At 51.3% G+C, this 23,824-nt stretch overlaps 1 protein-coding gene across 2 annotated transcripts in view; it reads left to right on the top strand.

The window, feature by feature from the left end:
• Positions 1–23,824, top strand: part of ATP6V0D1 (ATPase H+ transporting V0 subunit d1) — a 46,761-nt gene that overhangs the window by 6,398 nt on the left and 16,539 nt on the right. Inside the window, exon 1 of one of the 2 annotated variants that reach the window (XM_089320274.1) lies at positions 17,747–17,993. The exons of the other annotated variant lie outside the window; for it this stretch is intronic. The gene's annotated coding sequence lies outside the window, so the exon portion shown is untranslated. Of the gene's footprint in view, positions 1–17,746; positions 17,994–23,824 lie in introns of those variants that run through there. 2 annotated transcript variants of the gene reach the window in all.

Here is a 23,824-nt window from a genome sequence, read left to right as displayed (position 1 = left end):
AAGAGGGGCAACCGGGACAGAATCCGGCGCCCCGACCGGGACTAGAACCCGGTGTGCCGGCGCCACAGGCAGAGGATTAGCCTATTGAGCCATGGCACTGGTCTAGATTTATTTTATTTATTTGAAAGAGTTACAGAGAGGTAGAGACAGAGAGAGGTCTTTCATCTGCTGATTCACTCCCCAGTTGGGTGCCACGGCCGGAGATGTACCTATCTGAAGCCAGGAACCAGGAGCTTCTTCCAGGTCTCCCACGTGGGTGCCGGGGCCCAAGGACTTGGAGCATCTTCCACTATTTTCCCAGGCTATAGCAGAGAGCTGGATCAGAAGAAGAGCAGCTGGGACTGGAACTAGCGCCCATATGGGATGCCGACACTTCAGGCCAGGGCTTTAACCTGCTGCGCCACAGTGCCTGCCCCTCCCCCCATTCTTTTTAGTATTCAGAAGGTGATGTTAATTTTTCTGTTGGGAGGTACATAAAACCTAGTTGTCTCCCATTTTTTAAAAAAAGATTTATTTATTTATTTATTTGAAAGACAGAGTGACACAGAGATCTTCTGATTTTTGGTTCACTCCCCAAATGCCCATAACTGACTGGACCAGGCCAGGTCAAAGCCAGGAGTAAGGAATTCTATCTGGATTTCCCACATGAGTGGCAGGAACCCACATACTTGAGTCATTATCCCCTGCCTTCCCAGGCACATTAGTGGGAACCTAGATCAGAACTGGAGGAGATAGGTCTCAGATCAGCACTCCTATTTGGGATTTGGTCATCCCAAGTTGTACCACAATGCCTGCCCCCAGCTGTTTCTCATTTTGATTCTCATAAGGAATCTGATATTTATTGACTGGGACCATTATTTTGTGTTTTTTTGTTGTTGTTGTTTTTTTTTAGATTTATTTATTTGAAAGGCAGAGCAACAGAGTGGAGACACATACATAGACACACACACACACACACACACACACACAGAGAGAGAGAGAGAGAGAGAGGTAGAGGGAAGAGAGAAGTTGAGATTTTGTATCCACTGTTTCACTCCCCAAATATCTTCAATAGCCAGGTCTGGGCCAGGCCAAAGCCAGGAGCCAGGAACGCCATCTGAGTCTTCCACCTGGGTGGTAGGAGCCCAGCAGCTGGGCTATCTTCTGTTACCTTCCCAGGTACATTAGCTGGAAACTGGATGGGAAGCATAGTAGCCAGGATCCAAACTGGCTGCTCTGATTTGGGATGCTAACATTGCAAACAGTGGCTTACCCTGCTGTGCCACAACTCTGGCCACAAGATCCATTATTTCATTAGAGATTGCAAAGTGCTGATAGTCTGAATTTCTTTCTGCAGTTGCTGCCTTGTTTGCTTATATGCCTCTAGATGTCCAAACTTGGTTACTCTGAGATGAGTCTGTGTAGGACAGGTTAGAATAAGTGTTTTATTCTTTCCCATATTTACCGCTGTTCAAAATAACCAGTTGCTTCTCTAACATTCTTCAAAAATGACTAATGAGGCTTGTTTAGTATCATGATACACTAGTGGATTTTTAAAAAATATTTATTTATTTATTTGAAAGTCAGAGTAAACACAGAGAAGGAGAAGCAGAGAGAGAGAGAGAGGTCTTCCATCCACTGGTTCATTCCCCAATTGGCCGCAATGGTTGGAGCTGTGTCGAGCCGAAGCCAGGAGTCAGGAACTTTCCCCAGGTCTCCCACGTGGGTGCAGGGGCCCAAGGACTTGGGCCATCTTCTACTGCTTTCCCAGGTTATAGCAGAGAGCTGGATTGGAAGTGGAGTAGCTGGGACTTGAACTGGCGCCCATATGGGATGCCGGCACCGTAGGCAGCAGCTTTACTTTACCAGTGCCAGCCCCACTGGTATATCTTAATGTATTGTTCTGCTTCAATCATTTGTCCTTATTGATGCTCAAATTGTCTCTTCGCTAGTGGGAGGTTTTTAGCTGGCTGCCTGGTGTTTTTGACACAACTCTGTAGCCTTTGAGGGGTTCCTTACTATCTGGGATGCCAATGTGCCCTAATCTTATCTTGAACATTTCCTAACCCAGACTTAGAGTCATCATTTCCCTTAGGAGGAATTTATTGGAAAATTATATTGAGAGACTGTAATCTGAATCCTAAGGGTTCTCATTGCTACTGGATTGGCCATTGTTCTGTTGGTCCCCCCCACCCCGCCCAGTGGATAGTTTCACTTTCTTACTCAGAAACATGGAAAATACAGAAAAGCAAATGGCTTGCTGGACTGTGCAGCTTCACCTCAACTGATGAGTCCCGGAAGGCCAGTTTCTTAGTTTGGAATGGAGGCTCTTTTTTTCTTTTTTTAATTTAAAAGGCAGAGTTGCAGAGAGAGAAGGAGAGACAGAGAGAAAGAGATCTTCCATCCTCTGGTTTGCTCCCCAGATGGCTGCAATGGTGAGGGCTGGGCCAGGCTGAAGCCAGGAACCAGGAGCTTCATCCAGGTCTCCCATGTGTGTGGTGGGGATTTAAGCACTTGGGCCATCTGCTGCTGCTTTCCCAAGTGCATTCACAGGGAGCTGGATCCGCAGTGGAGTGACGTTTGAACTAGCACCCATGTGGGATACCAGTCTCACAGGTGTTGGGGACTTGCTGTAATACAACGCTGGCCCCTCTATCAACATTTGGACCAATCAAAGCATCTGAGTGTAGTTAACATTCAGGAGAAGGAGCCCAGTGATCTCAGCTCCCATGTGAGCTAGATGTTCCCAAAGATCGTTTTTGTCAATCAGAGTTAGAGACTGGGGGGCTGTGGCTGAACCATTCATGTGTGATGTGCCGGCTGTCTTCCAGACATTTTATTTTATTTTATTTTATTTTATTTTATTTTATTTTATTTATTTATTTGACAGAGTTAGACAGTGAGAGAGACAGAGAGAAAGGTCTTCCTTCCGTTGGTTCACCCCCAAAATGGCCACCACGGCCAGAGCTACGCCCATCCGAAGCCAGGAGCCAGGTGCTTCTTCCTGATCTCCCACGCGGGTGCAGGCGCCCAAGCACTTAGGCCATCCTGCACTGCCTTCCCGGGCCACAGCAGAGAGCTGGGCTGGAAGAGGAGCAACCGGGACTAGAACCGGTGCTCATATGGGATGCTGGTGCCACAGGCAGAGGATTAACCAAGTGAGCCACAGCACCGGCCCCTCCAGAACATTTTAGTCCCTCTCTGCCCTGATTCATTTGTGTTCTGTTTGTTACAACATCTCCCTCCGCATTTCAACATTATTTCACAAGAAACAGTCTTATGTGAAAGAAGAAAGGGAGACTCCAGGCTGGGCTTGGCCAATCTCCAGTGATGTGAGGGTGCAGATGTTGGTGGTATTTTCCAGGAGTGGCACATCATTCAGCACAGGCCATCGTTGGTTGGCTGGGAGATCAGCTTTTGAAAAATTACAAAGACCATAGGAAATGCCTCTGAGTACAGGGAATGAGAGAGTTAACACTATAGGATGGGGCTGCTCAAAAAAACAAAACAAAAACAAACAAACAAAAAAAATAGGCTGGTGCCGTGGCTCACTAGGCTAATCCTCTGCCTTGTGGCACCGGCACACCGGGTTCTAGTCCCGGTTGGGGCGCCAGATTCTGTCCCAGTTGCCCCTCTTCCAGGCCAGCTCTCTGCTGTGCCCAGGGAGTGCAGTGGAGGATGGCCCAGGTACTTGGGCCCTGCACCCCATGGGAGACCAGGATAAGTACCTGGCTTCTGCCATTGGATCAGCGCGGTGCGCCGGCCGCGGAGGCCATTGGAGGGTGAACCAACGGCAAAAGGAAGACCTTTCTCTCTGTCTCTCTCTCTCTCTCTCACTGTCCACTCAGCCTGTCAAAAAAAAAAAAAAAAAAAAAAAAAAAAAAGGATGGGGCTGCTGCAGTGGTGTAGTGGGTAAAGCTGCCACCTGTAGTACCAGCATCCCATATGGGTGCTGGTTTGAGTCCCAGCAGCTCCACGTCAGATCCAGCTCTCTGCTATGGCCTGGGTAAGCAGTAGAAGATGGCCCAAGTCCTTGGGCCCCTGCACCCATGTGGGAGACCCGGAAAAAGCTCCTGGCTTTGGATTGGCACAGCTCTGGTTGTTGCGGCCTTCTTGGGAGTGAACCAGCAGATGGAAGCCCTCTCTCTCTCTCCCTCTCCCCTGCCCTGCCTCCCTCTCTGTAACGCTGCCTTTCAAATAGATAATCTAAAAAAAAAAAAAAAAAAAAAAAAAAAAAAAAAGACTGTAGAACTTGGGGCTGGTACTGTGGCAGAGAGGGTAAAGCCATTGCCTGCAGTTCTGACATCTCATATGTGCACAAGTTTGAGTCCCGCTGCTCCACTTCCAATCCAGCTCCCTGCTAATGTGCCTGGGAAAGAAGTGGAAGATGGCCCAAGTCCCTGGGCCCCTGTACCCATGTGGGAGAACCTGGAAGAAGCCCCTGGCTCCTGGACTGAGATTGGCTCCGTTTCGGCCATTGTGGCCATTTGGGGAGTGAACCAGCAGATGGAAGAGCACTCTTTCTCTGTGACTCTATTTATTTTCAAATAAATAAATGAATTAAAAAAAAAAAAGATCTTCCATCTGCTAATTAGTGCCCCAAATGGCCACAAAGGCTGGGGCTGGTCTAGGCTGAAACCAGGAGCCCAGAACTCCTTCCCAGTCTTCCACGTGGATGGCAAGGTTCCAAGTATCTAAGCCATCCTCTAATGTTCTCCCAGGCACATCAACAAGGAAATGGATTAGAAGCAGACAGCTAGGACTCAAAGTGGTACTCTGACAAGGGATGCCAGCATTGCAGGCAGCAACTTAACGTGTTGAGCCACAGTGCCAGCCCCTGCCTTTGCTTCCTTTTTTTAAAGATTTATTTTATTTATTTGAAAGGCAGAGTAACAGAGAGGAAGAGACAGAGATCTGTCCACTGATTCACTTCCCAAATGGCCACACCAGCCAGAGCTGGGTCTGACTGAAGCCAGGAGCCAGGAATTTCTTCCAGGTCTCTTACGTGGGTTCAGGGGTCCAAACACTTGGATCATCTTCTGTTACATTAACAGAAGGTACATTAACAAGGAGCTAGATCATAAGTGGAGCAGCTGGGACTCTAATTGGTGCCCATATGGGATGCCGGTGTCACAGGTGGCAGCTTTACCCGCTATACCACAATGCTAGCCCCCCCTGTCTCTGCTTCTGATCCAGCTTCCTGGGAGCAGATGATGGCTCAAGTTGCAAATGTTTGGGGAGTGAATCAGTGGTTGGGAACTCTGTCTTTCTCAGGGTAAACAATAACAATAAAAACAAAACCCCCAAAAACAGCATTGAATGCACAGTGCAGGGTAATTTGGGGAAGGGATAGGAGCATGTGGAAGGTGACAGTTAAAGGGTACCAAGTTTATTTTTGGAGTGATAAACAATGTTCTAGAACTGATTGTGGTGATGGTTCCACAACTCTGTAAATATATTAAAAGCCATAAATTGTATGCTTAAAGTAGACAAATTATATGGCAAATGAATTATGTATCAATAAAACTGGTATTAAAAAAAAAGCTTAGCCAGGCCAGGGAGGTGGGAAGCCTAGGAAGAAGGAATGGCATTAGCAATCTCAGAGGTGTGAAACTGCACACAGGATGAAAGCAGCTTGGGGAGCTGGAAGGAGACAGGGGCAAACGTGTCATGGATGTGCAAGGGCTAAAACTGAACAGGTGCCTCCAGCTGGTTTGTGGAAGGCCTTGGAAGAATGTGCAGGTCAGGAGGGATGAGCATTATGGTTTAAAAAAAAAAAAAGACTTTAGGTCAATGGCAGTAAGTGGGAAATATCTTGTTTAAGAGTTTCTGTCTGATCTTGCCTGGAAATGTTTCACATGCTCTATTTTGTTTTTCAAAGGAGACTATAGTTAGGCTTCTGATTTCATAAATGTGTGGTTACTAGAGCCCACCAGAGGATGTTTGAGGTGTAGATAGGTGGTAAAAGAGGAGGTATTCTGTCCAACATGTCCAAGGGACGAGTCCAGCAGGCAGGTGGCCATGTGGGGAAGTAGCACTAGAGATACCAATCTGGAAGTCATCAGTATGCTGGCTGGCAGCAGCTAGGCCCACACCCGGCCATCTATTGGCTTGCAGCCTGGGTGAGCTTGCCTTAGAAGCTAGTCCTGCCTACGAGTCCTGCCAGGAAGCTAGAGAGCAGCCTTTCAGTGGGCCAAGTGGACACAAGTGCGGCCTACTGAGGACATTTGGCATGGAGCCTAATTTGGCAAGCAGGGAGAGTGACAGCCAGGGATTTCCCTCCAGATCCCTACCCTGTCTCTTGCATGACTGTCGGGCATGGTGGGGTTCTTTATTGTAGTTGTTCTCTTGTTTTATTTTTAACTAAGTATCTTTTCTAATTCCAAAAATAAAGCTAGTAGAATGACTTGATATAGACCCTTTGGGACACAATTTTTTATCTCCTTGTCAAAACTGTGTGTATAAATACTGTGACCCTACAGTTCCACTTACAAGATTGTAGCCTTTAAATGAGCACAGGGTAGCAGGTACAGAGGTGTCATTCCAGCCTTGTTGGTAACAGCAAACTATTAGAACCAGTGAAGGGGCTAGTGTTGTGGCATAGCAGGTAAAGCTGCTCCGTGCAGTGCTGGCATCCCATATGGGTGCCAGTTTAAGTCTCGGGTGCTCCATATCCTATCCAACTCCCTGCTAGTGACCTAGGAAGAGTCATGGAAGATGGCCCAAGTGCTTGGGCTCCTGCCACCCACATGGGAGACCCAGAGGAAGCTCTTGGTTCCTGACCTTGGCCTGGCCAAATCCCAGGCATTGTGGCCATCTGGGAAGTGAAGTGGTGCATGGAAGATCTCTCCCCCTCTCTCTGTAATGCTTTCTTTTTTTTTTTTTTTAACTTTTATTTAATGAATATAAATTTCCAAAGTACAGCTTATGGATTACAATGGCTTCCCCCCCATAACGTCCCTCCCACCCTCTGTAATGCTTTCAAATACATAAGTAAATCTTTTTTTTTTTTTTTTTAAGATTTATTTATTTGCTTGAAAGAGTTACACAGAGAGGAGAGGCAGAGAGAGAGGGCGAGGTCTTCCATCCACTGGTTCACTCCAATTGGCCGCAACGGCTGGAGCTGTGTCAGTCTGAAGCCAGGAGCCAGAAACCTCCTCTGAGTTTCCCACACAGGTGCAGGGTTGGGCCATCCTCTACTGCTTTCCCAGGCCATAGCAGAGAGCTCAATTGGAAGTGAAGCAGCCGAGACTCGAACTGGCGCCCATATGGGATGCCGGCACTGCAGGCGGTGGCTGTATCCACTACACCACAGTGCTGGCCCCAATAAGTAAATCTTAAAAAACAAACAAACAAAAAACCACAGTGGAATATCCACTGGTATGGCCAGTCTTTGCGGTGAAATAGCAGCAAGTGGTCAAAGGTATCAAAGGTATGAAATTCTTTAAGGGCTGGTTTAGAAATATATTGCTGGGTCCGGCACCAAGGCTCACTTGGCTAATCCTCTGCCTGCGGCACCGGCATCCCATATGGGCGCTGGGTACTAGTCCCGGTTGCTCCTCTTCCAGTCCAGCTCTCTGCTGTGGCCCAGGAAGGCAGTGGAAGATGGCCTAGGTCCTTGGGCACCTGCACCCACATGGGAGACCAGGAAGAGGCACCTGGCTCCTGGCTTCGGATCAGCGTAGCTCCGGCCGTGGTGGCCATTTTGGGGATGAACCAATGGAAGGAAGACCTTTCTCTCTCTCTCTTTCTCACTGTCTAACTCTATTTGTCAAATAAAAAAAAGAGAAAGAAATAACATTGCTAAGTGAGAAGTTGCAAAGCATTATGTGTAGCATAATCCCATGTTAGTAGAATACCAGATGACGTGTACTGGACATGTGTTTGGAAGCATAAATACCAAGTTGTCCAGAGTGACATTGAATGACATCTCGATTGGAGAGGCTGAGAGCCCCCTCTCATTTCAATATTTAGCTTATATACTTTTCCAGTGTTTGACTAGGTTTCAGTGAATAAGTATTACTTTTATAATTTTTTAAAGATTTATTTATTTATTTGAGAGGCAGAGTTACAGAGATAGAGATCTTCCATCCAGTGGTTAACTCCCCAAATGGCTGCAATGGCCACAGCTGGACCAATCCAAAGCAAAAGGACAGGAGCTTCTTCCAGGTCTCCCACGTGGGTACAGGGACCCAACCACTTGGACTATCTTCCCCTGCTTTCCCAGGCCGTTAGCAGCGAGGTGGATTGGAAGTGGAGCAGCCAGGACTTGAACTGGTGTCCATATGGGATGCCAGCAGCACAGGTGGAGACTTAACCTACTGTGCCACAGCGTCGGCCCCTTACTTTTATATTTTAAAACATCCAATAAAGGGGGATTTAGCCTAGTGGTTCAGATGTTGATTAGGATGCCCACATCCTGTTTTGAAGTGCCTGGGTTCGATCGCCAGCTCCAGCTCTTGATTCTGATTCCTACTGGTGTAGCCCATCAGGAGCCATGGTGATGGTTCAAGTAGGTAGGTTCCTGCCACTGATATGGGAGACCTGGATTGAGTTCCTGGCTCCCAGCTCAGGACCTCCCCACACACACACACAGCAATTACAGGCATTTGAGAAGTAAATTGGTGAATGGGAGCTGTCAATCACTTCTTCTCTCCCTCTCTCAAATAAATAAATAAATTTTAAAAATCTGATAAATATATTTAAAGAAAATCAGAGTATACAGGTAAGCAAAGAGAAGGTACTCACACCCAGCAACCTTCTAAGCTGAGGCCCATGTTGGTGAGCTTGGACATTCATCATCTAGGTGTTGGTTCACAGCATTATGGGCTGATCTGAGTGTTTAGGAACCCCCTGCAAGCCTCTTCTCTAAATACCGGAAATCTCAGAGTCCCAGGGGTTTTCGAGGGCCCAGGCCAGGACTGGGCTGCACTATTCTCATGTCACCCAGGTTAGAGCCTCAGAATCCCTGTCCATAGCTGCCCTGGGCAGGTCCCCTTCACCTGGCCATTTTTCCTCTCCTGTGCCTCTTCCTCCCCGATTTGTGAAAGTGATTACATCTTGCATTGGTACATACCTTAGCTCGATTTTATCTGAGGAGCTATTTATTGTCAAGTCAGTAATAGTCTGCACACACAGAGAGAATCTCTATTTCACAAACCCTGTCCCAGGAGGTAGTGTTAGAACTTGCTGTAGTGAGTGATAACAGATTTTTTCTTGGATTTACTCAGCAAGTTCCTGGGCTTGGTTTCTGAGGTGGAGTTAATGCCTGAACCCATGCCTGGGGCTCTTTTAGGTCCTCAAAAAATAGGCACATGTCAGCCATCTAGTACCCTTATAGGCTTTGTGGATGAACAGGGTTTCTGGATGGCAGAGGGGGAGATGCCTCACACCTTACTGTAACATTTTGCACATAACCCTTCTGGAATGTATTAGTTTCACTTGCCGCTTTAAGTGGCATACATTGAACACAGCAGAGAATCCGTCCTACATTAGAGTTGTTAGACTGGAAATGAACCACTGTCTCCGATGACCCAGGTCTGTCTCCAACAGTTTTTCTCCTGGTCCCCTGTCAGGTCACCCACTCACTATTCCTGCTGTGGTCAAGATGCCTCTTTTCTCACTGCTTTTGTGCTTTGGGTTCAGCAGTTAGATGCTGTCTGGCCTGTTAGGAGAGGCTTCATCAAGAATGAACAGGTGCAGGGGCCAGCATTGTGGCACAGCTAGTTAAACCTCTGTGACACTGGCATCCCATAGCAGTGTTGGTTCAAGTCTCAGCTGCTTTGTTGTTTTTTTTTTTTTTTTTTTTTGAGATTTATTTATGTATTTGAAAGTCAGAGTTACAGAGAGAGAGAGGGAGAAAAAGAGATAGAGAGGTCTTCCATCCACTGGTTCACTTTCCACGTGGCCACAATGGCCAGGGCTGGGCCAGGCTGAAGCCAGGAGCCATGAGCTTCTTCCAGGTCTCTCACATGGATGGCAGAGGCCCAAGTATTTCTGCTGCTTTTCCCAGGCCATTAACAGGGAGCTGAATTGAAAGTGGAGCACCTGGGACATGAACTGGTGCTCATATGGGATGCCAGAGTCTTAGGCGGTATCTTTACCTGTTGTGCCACAATGCCAGCCCCCAGCTGCTTTGCTTCTATTCCAGCTTCCTGCTAATGCTCCTGGAAAGGCAGCAGAGGATGTCCCAAGTACCTGAGTCCCTGCTGTTCATATGGGAGACCTAGAAGAAGCTCCTGGCTCTGACCTTGCCCAGAGCTGGCTGTTGTAGCCATTTGAAGAATGAAGCAGTGGATGGAAGATCTGACTGTCCCTTTCTCTCTGTCACTCTGCCTTTCAAATAAATAAATAAATCTTTTTTTTTTTTAATGACTTCTACACTGTGGTGTAGAAGGTTAAGCCTACACCTGCAGTTACAGCATCCTATAGGAGTGGGGGTTCAAGTCCTGCCTGCTCCACTTCTCATCCAGCTCCCTGCCAATGTGCCTGGGAAAGTAAAGGAAGATGGCCCAAGCCCCTGTACCCATGTGGGAAACATGTAGGCATCTTCTGGCTTCTGACTTCACCAGGCTCAGCCTCAGCCAATGCAATCATTTGGGGGAGTGAGCCAGCAGATGGAAGATATCTATCTCCTCTCTCTCTCCCTCCTCCTCCTTCCTTTCCTCCCTCCCTCCCTCCCTCCCTCTCTCTTTGTCTCTCTCTCTCTCCCCCCCCCCTTTTTTCTACTCTCCCCTCCCCTCCTCCCTCTTTCTCTGTCTCTCTGTGTGTGCCTGCCTTTCTTTTTCTTTCTTTCTTTTTTTTTTTTGACAGGCAGAGTGGACAGTGAGAGAGAGAGACAGAGAAAGGTCTTCCTTTGCTGTTGGTTCACCCTCCAATGGCCGCCGCGGCCGGCGCGCTGCAGCTGGCGCACTGCGCTGATCCGATGGCAGGAGCCAGGTGCTTCTCCTGGTCTCCCATGGGGTGCAGGGCCCAAGCACTTGGGCCATCCTCCACTGTACTCCCTGGCCACAGCAGAGAGCTGGCCTGGAAGAGGGGCAACCGGGACAGAATCCAGCGCCCCGACCGGGACTAGAACCCGATGTGCCAGTGCCGCAAGGCGGAGGAATAGCCTATTGAGCCGCGGCGCCGGCTTTCTTTCAAATAAATAAATGTTTTTTGTTTTTTTTTTTTAATGAATGGGTGCAAGGACATGATGTGGTAATGTATCTTGTAGATCACTTGTGCCTGCTCAGGGCCCCTCTGGGTGGACAGGACCTTTCTGAATTTATGTGGGGGACCAGGCATCAGGTAGGTCATAGCTCCTTTTCTGGCCAGCTGTGTGATGCTGAGTATGAGTCTGCCCACTCATGAAACAGAATTCAGTTATTTGAGGGTTGCTAAGATTCTACAGCACAGTCCTAGATAGAGCTCAATGGATATTTACATGATTGAATGACCACTCTTTTAGCACTGGAGGGGTTCTGGGATGTGGGGAATTTGGGAGGAAAAACTGAGAGCGCTGTCCTGGAGGGGTGCACCATGTCATACCCCTATTCCTGGGTTGTTGTGTGCTTGATTTTATTAGGAATTGGAGACCTGGGAGGGTCTGGCTCAGAACAGGGGTGTAGAGGGCTGTGGATACCCAAGCTTCCCTCCACGTTCTTCAGTCTCACCCTTAAGAAGGCCCTGTGTGACTGATGCAGGACAGACCAGTTCCTCCTGACTAGGTGCAGGCTCACCTGGTCTCTGTTTTGCTTTCCCAGGCTCATGTGCCCTTTGGGCCTGTTGCTGTTCTTTATGGCACATTCCTGCATGGCTTTGCTGGTATCTGTGGCCCCACTTCCCTGTGGACTGATTGGGGGGGGAGGTGCAGCCGTCTGACAGTGATTACATTGGAGGGCAGTGTTGAGAGGGAACAGCAGCTGGAGCAACCTCTTCCCAGGTCATTGTTGACGAGGCCAGCCTTGCTTTGGCCACAAGGGGGCGCACCAGGATCACTTGCTGCCAGACAGCCTGGGGAAGGGAGTGTGGACCTGTGAGTCAGCCTAGCTGCTTTGCTTCTGTTCCTCTAAACTGCACTTGCCTATGGCTGCTGTCCCTTGGGACTCTGCTCTGAGCCCTGCTTCCCTCACTAAAGCCTCAGTTGGCCTTCTCAGATTAGGCATATTTCATGGCTCAGGGTCTCCTGACTCTCCATCCATCTCTTGCGCTCAGCTACCTGTGCTTCAGCTTTCTGGGACAGGAAGGGGAAGGCAAGGAGATATCCCCTGAAGCTTTCTCCCCTGGTGCCTGGTGCAGGCTGCTGTGGCCTTGATCACCAAGCTGTCCTCGCATGTTCCCCCTCACCCTCGAAGCTAGGTCACATGGGCAGCTCTCCACTCTGGAGCCCCAGTTAAAGCCCAGTGTGCTAGCTGGGAGCCCAGGAGTCAGGGCCACAGTTCTCAGGCTCCAGCAGCATGCTCTTCCCCAGGTGGTCCCCACTCTTGTCCTCCCACATTGGTCCCTCCAGGAGAGGAAGAATTCATCCTTAGGACAGATTCCTCTCCTCTACATCCTCTGGTCCTCTGAGGAACACATAGGAGTGTGTATGGCATGCATAGGTGCGTGTGTGCAGAGTGGCTGAGAAAGGCACAAACCAGGTACCTGGACCGCATATAGGTTCACACAATTTTGTTGGGAGTGGAGTTTTTAGAAGGCAATCAGGAATTCTCTTCTTCCACCCTGTACTACAATTCAGGGATCTTTCCATTGGCCTCTCTGGCCTCTGCCTCATCCAACACCTCAAGCTTGGCTGATTAAAAAAAAAAAAATCTGTCTTGAACTGGCGTGTTGGCCTTTTTCCTATTTTAGAGATGGGAAAATCAAGGCCCTGAAGGGCTGCATTGTGGGCTGGGCTGCTGTTGCCTAGCCTGGCAGCCTGATGTCCTGTTCATGCCCCGCACCTGCAGCTCCTCCCCAGGACTGTGGAGGGTGCTCAAGGGACCAGGCCATTGTGAATGTGAATGGGGGTAGACCTGTGGCGGGGGAATAGAGTGTGGGGTAACAGACTGGACTGGGTGCTGGGCACTGCTTTCCTGGCTAACTCTGGCCTGGCCCTGAGTACTTGCACAAACCTTGTCCCTCCTTAGACACTTAAGCAATGAGTTTTAGGCCTTGACCTCAGCTGGGCTTTCTGTTTGACTGGCAGATGGGGCTTCCTCTCTGAGGAGTCATCTGTGGTGTCCTTGGTGCTGCAACTGAGCCTTTGTCGTTTGCCTCTGCCTCTACTCTGATGGCTTCTCAGCGGCTCCCAGCCACAGGCCTCCCCTGCACCTACCCTTAGTCCTGTTCTGTGGGTGCCCAGGCCACTGGTCTTACCCCAAGTCCCTGTGTGGCCCTCAAGGGCTCGGGTTGCTGGGGGTCAGTGCGACCTAGGCCTGACCAGGCTAGCACAGCGGCAGAGCTTCCAGGCTTCTGGAGGAACCTTAAAGAAGCTCTCTTCTTTTATCTATGATATTGGGTCCCAGGTGAGACCCAAGGGCTTCCTTATGGCCTCCTGACCTCTGCCTTGGTTCTTCCTGTTTTTTTTTTTTTTTTTTTTTTTTTTTTTCCTCCCTCATTCTTTAATTTGTTCACTTAAGGCTGCCTGGACTCTGCCTCTGTCTACCCAGCCTCTGTCTCAGGAAGGGGTAGGCAGAGGAAAGAGGCCCTGCTGCTCCCTTGGCTTTGCCCAGAGTTCTGGCGTGGAGATTAAAGGGATCTAGCTTGAGTGTCAAAGGATTCAGGTGAACTCAATCCCTGATCCACTACCCGGGGTCCTGAGGCTCACCTGTTCCCCTCCAACCCCAGCCTTTTCTGTTTTAAACTGGATCCCGTGTGTCCAGGCCTGGGAAAACAGAGGTCCTCCAGTGTTATCCTTTAGGCCTAGTTGAGACTCCATGCCTCCCACCTCCCCAGTGGCTGCCATTGTTTGCACCTAGCTTCTGCTCTGAGGCTCCCAAGCAGGTGACCACATCCCTCCTAGGAGCCAGCCCAGGTCCCCAGTACTGATCACACTCAATCTGGTGTGTCCCACCAGGCCCGTGAGCACGGCATTGTAAGGAGGGAGGAAAGGTGAGGGGTTCTGTTCAGGACCAGCCTGGATGGTTACTACTCCTGCCATCCTCATGCCTGGTCTGAGCCTCCTGGTTCTGCCAAGGTGTGGGTATGTGATGGATCAGCTCTACTCTTGGTGCAGGCTACTTTGTTCCATTTCCTTGAGCTTCAGGGAATGGCTTCTTGCTGATGGCAGCATGACCTCACAGCTCCAAATAAAGCTAGATCCCGTGTGCCCATCCATGGGGCCTAGGTCAAAGCAAAAGGAGTATATATTTTTAAAGATTTATTTATTTACTTGAAAGGCAGAGTTATATAGAGATTTTCCATCCACTGGTTCACTCCCCAAGTGGCCGCAATGGCCAGAGCTGGGCCAATCCGAAGCCAGGAGCTTCTTCCAAGTTTCCCATGTGGGTACAGGAGCCCAAGTACTTGGGCCATCCTCTGCTGCTTTCCCAGGTACAATAGCAGGTAGCTGGGTCAGAAGTGGAGCAGCTGGGACCTGAACTGGCTCTCATATGAAATGCTGCCACTGCAGACAGGAGCTTAACCTGCTATGCCACAGCACTGGCCCTAAAAGGAGTACTTTCTACTTCCTTCCTTTGGACTGGTTCTAGGCACTGTGGAATTGGCAGGATGCTGCAGCCATGGTCTAGCCTGACCTGGCTTAGTCTCACTGAGAATGGCAGCCTCTGGGGGTTGCAGAACTGCCCTCAACCCCTGTTGGAGCCAGTGCCAGCTTTCCTTCATGTTCTTCTTCCATAGGTCTGTGCAGGTGGGACAGGAGCCCCACATCAAGGACTGGCATGATTACTCAGGTGTTATGAGCCAGCAGACCCTGGAGCTATAGACGTGGATATGGGCCAGTTTTTGGGCAAAGCTCACTGCCACAGCTGGCTTTCCCTGAGCTGCCTGGCACTTGGCCAGGCCAGACCACTTTACCACTTTCATTCACACCCAGACAAACTCTCAGATCTTTGGGAAAATGAAAAGAAGTTCCTCCTCAAAGCCATAGATCTACTCCCCAGCCTGCAGGTTCCCTAACAGGGTGGCAAGCCTGGAAAAGAAAGCACCTGTTCAAGGTCAAAGTGCAGGTCAGCAGCAAGGGTGAAGCTGCAACCGGAGAACATAGGAAGCTGTCCTGCAAGCCCTGTGTCTCCTGGGACCTGCCAGTCCTGTGGAACCTTAGGGTCTGAGTGGGGATGGCCTGGTGAGGGGCTGTGCAGTTGGATCTCTGCTCAGCTAAAGGAGAGCTTCTTGGAACTTGCCCTGGGTGCAGCTGTAACCAGTTCTGCCCCTCCCTTTGGCACACTGGACGCTTGCCTGCCCGGCACCCTCTTGACTCTCAGATGAATTGACTTCCTCATGGGGTGTGAGTGATGCTTTCATTCACCCAGCCGCAGGGACAAAGTGTTCCTGAGAGCATGAGGGTAATTAAATGTGGTTCTGCCACCACCTGCCACCTGTCATGGAGCAGGGAGTAGGGTGGTGAACCCAGGGCAGACATCCTGCTGCCTCCTAGATACAGGGAGTGACCCTCCTTTTCAATTCCTGTCTCATGTTGCTGGCAGGTAGTGCCACTGGCCCCTAGTGTCCGCTGGGGCACCTTTGTAGACCTTGCCCATCCCCCTGCTGTGAATGCCTCACCTCACAGAGAGGCCTCCAGAATGAAACAAAATTGGGCCCCGGGGCTAAGGAAGGAGAACTTACTGTCCTTTCCCTGCAGGAGCTCTGCTTTGTGCCAGCTGAAACCTAGTAACTTGCCTATGGCTGAGCCAGCAGTAGACTCCAGGTTCTTCCCAAGATTTCTGGCCTGCCAGCCGGGGCTTCCCATGGAGCAAGAGCTGCGCTTGGCTACACTAACTTCTGCCTGCTCCCAAGACCCCAGATCTGCAGTTCAGGGCGTGGTAGGTGGTGAAGAGTTCCCTCCTAGATTCTGTCTATCTAGGTTACTGGGACTGCTTGGAGCTTTATGTGATTTTGCTGGTGGTTAAAGTGAGATGTGGGTTTGGAGACGGGTGTCCTGGGTCTCCAGCCAGCTGTGTGCCTTTTTTCTCTGGAGGTAACGGAATGGGGCCTGTGTGTCTGTACGCTCCTTGCTGCACAAGGTTCCCCACAGGCTTGACAGAAACAAGGACGTGTTAGAGCCTGCGGGAAGGGTTGGGACAGACCATGGGGAAGAAAGATCCAGGCCTCTCTGGAGGGCAAAAGAGGGTTGCCTGAGTATCAGCCTGAGTCAGGAGCACAGGTCACCTCTGAGAGTGTTAGTTGGGAAGTTCTGGCTGGAGTCCTGCCTGCCAGAAGCAATGGGCTGTGTTGTGCTTCATTCTTTCAGGATACCTCTGCATGTTTAGTGTCTGTGTGAATACCTGTGAGACTGAGGTCCAGTGCAGGGCCTTTCACCAAGTGATGGGCCAGGAATCTGGGACGAGAGTCCACAGCTGTGGGATAGGATTTGAACCCAGGTAACTGTGGCTCCATAGCTCAAATCCTCTCTCCTGCCCCACTCAGTTGCCTAAGGAGTGATATGTTAAAACCAGTGAGTAGGCAAAATGGGTCTGCAAAGGGGAACAGAGCAAGGCATGGACCAGCCGCCAGATGGTGGGTGGTCCTGCACTTGCCAGGGAAAAGGGCCAGGGATGCCCCAGGTGGGAGTGGGGGTGCCAAGGCTCCGGATGGGCCATGACAGGTGGCATGTGGGAGCTGGCATTTGATATGAACAACTGGAACACACAGGCTTAATTGGTCAGTTGGTGTCACATGAGGTTTGTAGGGAGACTGATGGGCCTTGGCAGAGGCCAGAGAGCTGAAGAGGACACTCAGTCTGTGCTGCAGGCCACAGGTAAACTCGGGGTCAATGGTTTCCTGGCTGTAGCTCCCCCACAGAGTTTCAGATGTGGGCTCTGACCCTACAGATCCAGCCAGCCAGAACATGCATCTGCTGCGGAGCTGATAAGAGGAGGTCTCCCCCCCTCCAAGCCTAGGGAGGAGGCCCAAGCCCAGCACATTCACCAGGGAGGAGCAGGGTGGCCTTGGCTGCAGTCTGGCCATCTGTTCATATCTATACGTCTCACTGAGTTTTCATGCTTTTGAGTACCTTGGAGTTGTAGCATTGAAAGTAGAACCCAGATCCAGTCTCTTCAAAGTAGACCCCTTACCTGGGCTCAAGAGAGTGGTAGAACAGACCTCAAGGCCCTCACCCATGCCAGGAGTGGCAAGATGGGCACACTGGGCTTTAGGGGACATGTTCTCACATCTGGTTTCATTCAGTGGGCCACAATTCCTAAAAACTCCTGAGCTCCCCAGGAGAGTGTCATTGAGTAACCTCTGGAAAAGGAGAAGTGAAGTCTGGGAACACACTGTCCTCTCACACTCTGCAGTGGCCAGCTGGCCAGCAGGACCCATCCATGGGCCATGAGGCCATGGGTGACTGTAGAGCAGGGGCTGCCCCACCTAGTGTGCTGTGCTAGGGCTGCTCCTCTCCTGCTGGGCCCCTGGTGCGTGTGTGACCAATCCCCTGGCACGGTCCAGGACCCACCCTCTCCTCCCCAAGTTTCTTAGGCCATGTACTGTCTGCCCCTGGGACACCTAGAGGGACTGGACAATCCCCTTCAGAGTTGGCAGGATCTAGGGAAGGTTTCAGGAAGTAGGCGGGGGCAGGGCTGCCCAGCTGCCACCTCCTAAGGCCTGGCTGGGTCTGGCTGCCAAGCCCGTACTTTGTCCCACACAGAGCAGAGAGTGCTGGCCAGGCTGGTAGTCCTCATGCCCTCCTATTAATCCGGAGCTGGGTTGGTAGCAGGGGCTGCCAGCTGGGGGATCAGGGCCCTGCTGCTGAGGCCTTCTGGCCCAAGAGACTGGAGATTAAGGGAAGAAGGGTGTGGTGTGGAACAGGTGGAAGCCATGGGACCAGCCCGAGTCTGGTGCAAGCTGATGAGCCCTACGAAAAGCAGCCATCCCAGGTGGGTACAGGGTATCAGCTCTGCACAAAGCCAGGGCAGCAGTCTTTAACATAGCAACCTCAGGGTATATAGGGCTGCCTGGTGGAAGAGGGACCACAGGGGTTTTCACTTCCCAGCCTGAGGTGTGTCGTCTTCCCAGCCCAGTCTCTCTGGCTGGGCCTGAGGAAGCTGCTCTGATTCCTACACTTCAGGAGCTTCTCTGTAGGCTAGCTGTGGGGCAGCTCCCAGGCCTCCCTGGAGCACTTGCTGAGAGGGGGCTGTAGCTGGGGAACAGCACTGGTGGAGCAGCGAGGCGAGAGCCAAGACAGTGATGGGAGTGCCAAGGCCATGGGCTCACAGGCTGTGGGAGGAGGCAGGGCTCTAGCTCCAGGGCTGTGGCGACCACGGGGTAAAGATGACAATGACATGTTGGAGTTGGAGGACATTCTAGTGGTGGTGTGGAGAGTGGCCTTGTGGGTGGGGAGCCAAGCTGTGGGACAGGATGCCTGGATGGCGCCAGGAGGTGAAGTTGGTGGGAGCATCTCCAGAACTTGGGGATAGGAACATGGGAAACAGAAGAGGTGTGGAAAGGCCCATGGGGCGGTGGGGGGGAGGCTGAGGAGCAAGCCCAGGGCTCTGAGAGGAGGCTAGGAGGCTAGAAGGCTCGGAACGGAGCTAGTCAGCTTCCTCTCAAGTGGGGTTCGGGTCAGGCTGTGGAGGAAACTTCTTGGTAACCACAACTTCTTGAACATGGGAAATCAGCCTCTGAGGAAGTCTTTTGCTATGAGAGCCCCCAAGTTGGCCAGACATTCCTGATGCTGGGCCACAGATAGGAGGATTTGGGGTAGACAGCTGGGCTTGTGGGCAGACCAAACCAGTCCCCCGAGTCTGTGCTAACCAGAACACTGCTCATGCCTCGGCCTCGGGCATGTCCAGGCCCCTCAGGGGCCGTCACTGAAGCTGTCAGGCTGCTGAGCCCAGAGCAGAACTAGCCTCTGCTTTCTTGGAACCCCTGCCGTCCTCGGCTGCCCTCAGGCTAGGCCAGGGCTGGGTGGCCGGGTCTCCCACGAAGCTCTCTACAAGTTCCAGGCCTTTCCTCCTATGCTCAGATCCCACCCCCAGTGATATCCCCTCCTCCTCATCCCTCAGAGAGAGCAGGAAGTTGGAGAGGAGGGGGTATCCTAACTGGCCTTGTCCTAGCCCTGGCCAGGACTGTCTGAAGGGATTAGGGCTGCCAGCCACCGGGTCTGGGAGCCAGGTTTCTCCAGCAGGGTCAGAGCTGGTTTAGAAGCCCTGTGTGGTCCCCTCGTGGGCGAGCTGAGGGATCAGCTAGCCTGCTTCCCTCCAAGTCGCCTTCTTGGCTGGCGCTGGCAGGCTGTCCCTTTTCCTTGGGTCACAGGGAGATGTGGGGCCCAGCCAGGGAAAGTGGTCTGGAACAGCCCCTTGTCATTGTCCCTGGGGGCTTTTAAAAATTAGCTTCCTGGTAAGGAAGACTCCTCAGGCCTTGGGTAGGCTTCTCAGTAGAGTCTCCCGGGTTTGCTCTGATCTGACAAACGCCAGCAGAAACCACCCGGCTGCCTGCGTTCCAGTAGTGCTTGGAGCCGTGGCTTCCCCAGATGCAGTGTCAGCAGAATGTAGCAGCCAAGGCACGGGGGTGTTTGCTCTGAGGCCCTTGCTAAGCTCTGGGAGTGGGGTGGGGGACATGCAAAGGAGAGCCCCCCTCAGCTTTTGCCACCTCACTCACATGCATACATTCTCAGCTTCTCTAGGACTGACTGATGCCATCAGTGATGCCAGGAGGACTTGTCACTGAGTCATGACAGTCCAGGCCCACACCTGTCAGGTGGGCAGTGAGTATCCTGGCTGCCTCCAAGGTCAGGGAGAGGGCATGCCCTGGCCTCTTCCAGCTCTGTGCCACCTTCCAGCTCTTATGGAACTAAAGGCAGTCTGGGCCGGCGCTGTGGCTCAATAGGCTAATCCTCCGCTTTGCAGTGCCGGCACACGGGGTTCTAGTCCCGGTCGGGGTGCCGGATTCTGTCCCGGTTGCCCCTCTTCCAGGCCAGCTCTCTGCTGTGGCCCGGGAGTGCAGTGGAGGATGGCCCAAGTACTTGGGCCCTGCACCCGCATGGGAAACCAGGAAAAGCACCTGGCTCCTGCCATCGGATCAGCGCAGTGTGCTGGCCACAGCGCGCTGGCCACGGTGGCCATTGGATGGTGAACCAATGGCAAAAGGAAGACCTTTCTCTCTGTCTCTCTCTCACTGTCCACTCTGCCTGTCAAAAAAAAAAAAAAAAAAAAAGGCAGTCTGGGCAGCTGAGTCCGTATCTGAAAGACCTGTCCTGGGCCAAGTGCTGTGGAGGAATGTGGTCAAAGGGGTGCAGAGCTGGGGAGGAGAGACCAGAATTGGGGGTGGACAGAATCCACCAGGCCTGCACCACATTCTGGCCCTTCTATACCAAGCTGTGGGACTCTAGATAAGTTTCAAGTTCAGTCTGATTTTTCATTCCTGCATCTGTGAAGTGGGCATGGCTGAGATGCAGCCTGTAGGTTGCTCTGGGCATAGGACAGAGTCTGCTACGTGGCACGTGTGTTTCCATTTAGAATGGGTCTGGATAGGCTGAGGACTCCCACCCAGGGCTGGGTGTTGGATGGAGAGAACCATGGGGCTAGAGAAGGGAAAGGGTGCTTGGCAGCAGGGAAGTTGCTGAGCCTTCCCAGGGGGAGGAGCCATGTGGAGCAAAGGCGGAGGCTGGGCCAGAGGAAGTTTCTTACTGCTAGAGAGCTCGTGAGGATCTCAAGTGGGAGTGAGAGTTGGCCCTGGGGAGCTTCCCAGAAACACATGCCAAGGCTCAGAAGGGCAGGGCCTGCGTGATGCCTGGGAAGCCCCTTGGAGAGGAAGGATCAGGAGGCAGGCCTGGGGTCCAGGGCCAAACTCCCTGTCCCTACTGGGGGCCCCATCCAGTGGGCTGGGTTTAGGCCTGGGGCTCTGCCCATGCACCTGGCCTGGCCAGATGAGCTAGAGGAAGAAGTCTCCTGGCCTGAGAAGGGCTCTCAGCTAGCTGCAGTAACTGCATGGATAAAAAGACAGGTTGGTTTGGCAGCTGCCTTGCCAGACAGTTTGACCCAGAATGCCATATTCCAGCCCTGGCTCCCAGCCACTGTCCGCTCTGCAGCTTCCCCAGTGCAGATTTCAGCATTTGTTGGGCGTTGGTCAGATCCCTTAGCTCAGTTTTTTCTTAAGTGTCACAGAATTTATTGATAACTGCCGTGTGTAAAATTAGAGTATGAACATGACTTGATAAATTAAATAGGCTTCATTTCAATACTGTAATAAGAAGAGCCAATTTATATTCTCACCATTTGTTTTACACCAAAAAATTTGTACAGAATTAACAGTGTCTCAAAATTTAGTCAGTTTTGTGCAAGTAAACCACATTTTTAAAAAAAGATTTATTTATTTGAAAGGCAGAGTTACAGAGAGGCAGGGGCAGAGGCAGTCTTCCATCCGCTGGCTCACTCCCCAAAAGGCCACAGTGACTGGAGTTGGGTCGATCCAAAGCCAGAAGCCAGGAGTTTCTTTTGGGTCTCCCATGCAGGTGCAGGGCAAGGACTTGGGCCATCTGCTACTGCTTTCCCAGGCTGCATCAGAAGTGGAGCAGTTGGAACTCAAACTGGTGCCCATTTGTGATGCCAGCACTGCAGGTGGCAGCTTTATCCACTACACCACAGTGCCACTCCCCACATTTTTTTAAAAATACTTATTTTATTCATTTGAGAGACAGAGTTACAGAGAGAGGTAGAGATAGAGAGTGAGATCTTCCATCTGCTGGTTCAGTTCCCAAATGACCACTCTGAAGTCACAAGCCAGGAGCTTCTTCTGGGTCTCCCATGTGGGTGCAGGGGCCCAAGCACCTGGGCCATCTTCTGCTGCTTTCCCAGGCCATAGCAGAGAACTGGATTGGAAGTGGAACAGCTGGGACTTCTACAGGCCCTGATATATTTTTTCTTAAACTGGGAATTTCTGGTCCCCTCTTTTTTTTTTTTTTTTTTTTTTTAAGATTTTTATTTATTTGAAAGAGAGAAAGAGAAAGATCTTCCATCCACTGGTTCACTCCCCCAAATGGCCATAACAGCCAGGGCTGAGCAAGGCCAAAGCAAGGAGCCAGGAGCTTCCTCTGGGTCTCCTACATGGGTGCAGGTGCCCAAGCACTTGGGCCATCCTCTGCTTCTTTTCCAGGCAAATCAGCAGGGAGCTGGATGAGAATTGGAGCAGTGGGATTTGAACCTGCACCCATAAGTTGCCAGCAGAAACTTAACCCCTTATGCCACAATGCTAACCCCTAAACCACATTTCTTCTTAAAAATTTTATGAACTTAAGGCCGGCACTGTGGCATAGTGGGCTAAGCCTCTGCCTACAGCACCAGCATCCGATATGGGCACCAGTTTGGATCCTGGCTGCTTCTCTTCTAATCCAGCTCTCTGCTTATGGTCTGGCAAAGCAGTGGAAGATTGCACAAGTGCTTGGGTCCCTGCACCTAAATGGGAGACCCAGAGGAAGCTCCTGGCTTCAGATCAGCCCAGCTCTGGCCATTGCGACCATTTGGGGAGTGAGCCAGCAGATGGAAGATCTTTCTCTCTGTCTATAATTCTACCTCTCAAATAAATAAATCTTCAAAAATTGTGCACTTGCCCAAACTTAAAGATATTAAAATCTAGCACTTGAAGCCTGTTTCTAGAGGTGGAAATAAAGGCAATACAGAACAACCATCAATTACGCTTAATAATTTTTCTGTAACAACCAAGTAAGCAAATACTGCAACAAGCTAAATATACTAAGCAGAGCACCTTTATTCCAGCAGTAGTTGGGCTTGGCCAGACTAGGGTGAGGATGGGGAAGAACAGAGCCTGGTCAGGGCCTCTTGTATACAGCCTGGGGTAAAAACGTAGCAGAGTGTGCACATCTCCCAGGCAAAGAGGCAGTGGGGTCTAAGGGGCAGAACAGGAAGTGTCCCACCTTTCCCTCTTTCCTGTCCTCTTCTGAGTGATGACAGAAGACTAGGCATTAATGGCAGAGTGATGGTAAAGGTAGCAGACTTCTGCAGACTTCAGGAAGTTGCAGTCTACTCCATGATTGCCTAAGAGACACAGAGGACACGAGCCCTGGCTTGCCAGGAGGCACAGGTGGAAGGTGTCTTCTCCAGCAGTTAGCACATCCTTCTCTCCATACCCTCCCATACCTCTCTTCTGTCTCTCTCTTAGCACTCCTGAATCCAGGCCAGGAGCATTCTTCTCCCCTGGGGTATAGCAGGAGGAGCATTACAAGAGGCTCCTAAGCCTGGAGAGGGGGCTGCATGCCCCCACTCTCTCTCTTTGAGCATCTCATAGTGGCATGGTCCTCTGTGCTTCAAGGACACAGGGGAGGCCTTGATCAGGAGGGCATGGGCAAGTGCTCACAAATACAGGCCTTCCTGTCCCCCCGCCCTCGGGCCAGCCTCCCCAGAGGCAGAGAAGCTTGCTGTCCACGAGCAGCAGAAGCCAGCTTTGGCTGGTGGAGGGGCATGCACACACACAGGAGTCCCTTCTTGGCCACTGTCCTTGGTACTGCCGTCGTCACAGCTGTAGCGCCCCACCCCCTTCCTCCCACCCCATGTCCTGGGGAAAACTCTCCTGCCGTCCTTTATTCATCAGGTTCCACTGAGCATGGACATACCGGAGCGTGCTCTGTTCTTGGCCCAGCATACCACAGGGACCTCGACAGAGTCCCTGTGCTGGGCAAGCTTAGGTGGCCTACAATAGGTGGGAAAAGTCCTACAAAGAAAAGTGCCACAAGTATGGTGGGGCTGCAGGAGAG

This window comes from Oryctolagus cuniculus, chromosome 18 (assembly GCF_051225735.1).
Source record: "Oryctolagus cuniculus isolate XC-2025 breed Fujian yellow rabbit chromosome 18, ASM5122573v1, whole genome shotgun sequence".
Lineage (NCBI taxonomy): Eukaryota > Metazoa > Chordata > Mammalia > Lagomorpha > Leporidae > Oryctolagus > Oryctolagus cuniculus.
The sequence above is the reverse complement of the archived record's forward strand: the minus strand, read 5'-3'. Positions and strand labels throughout refer to the sequence as shown.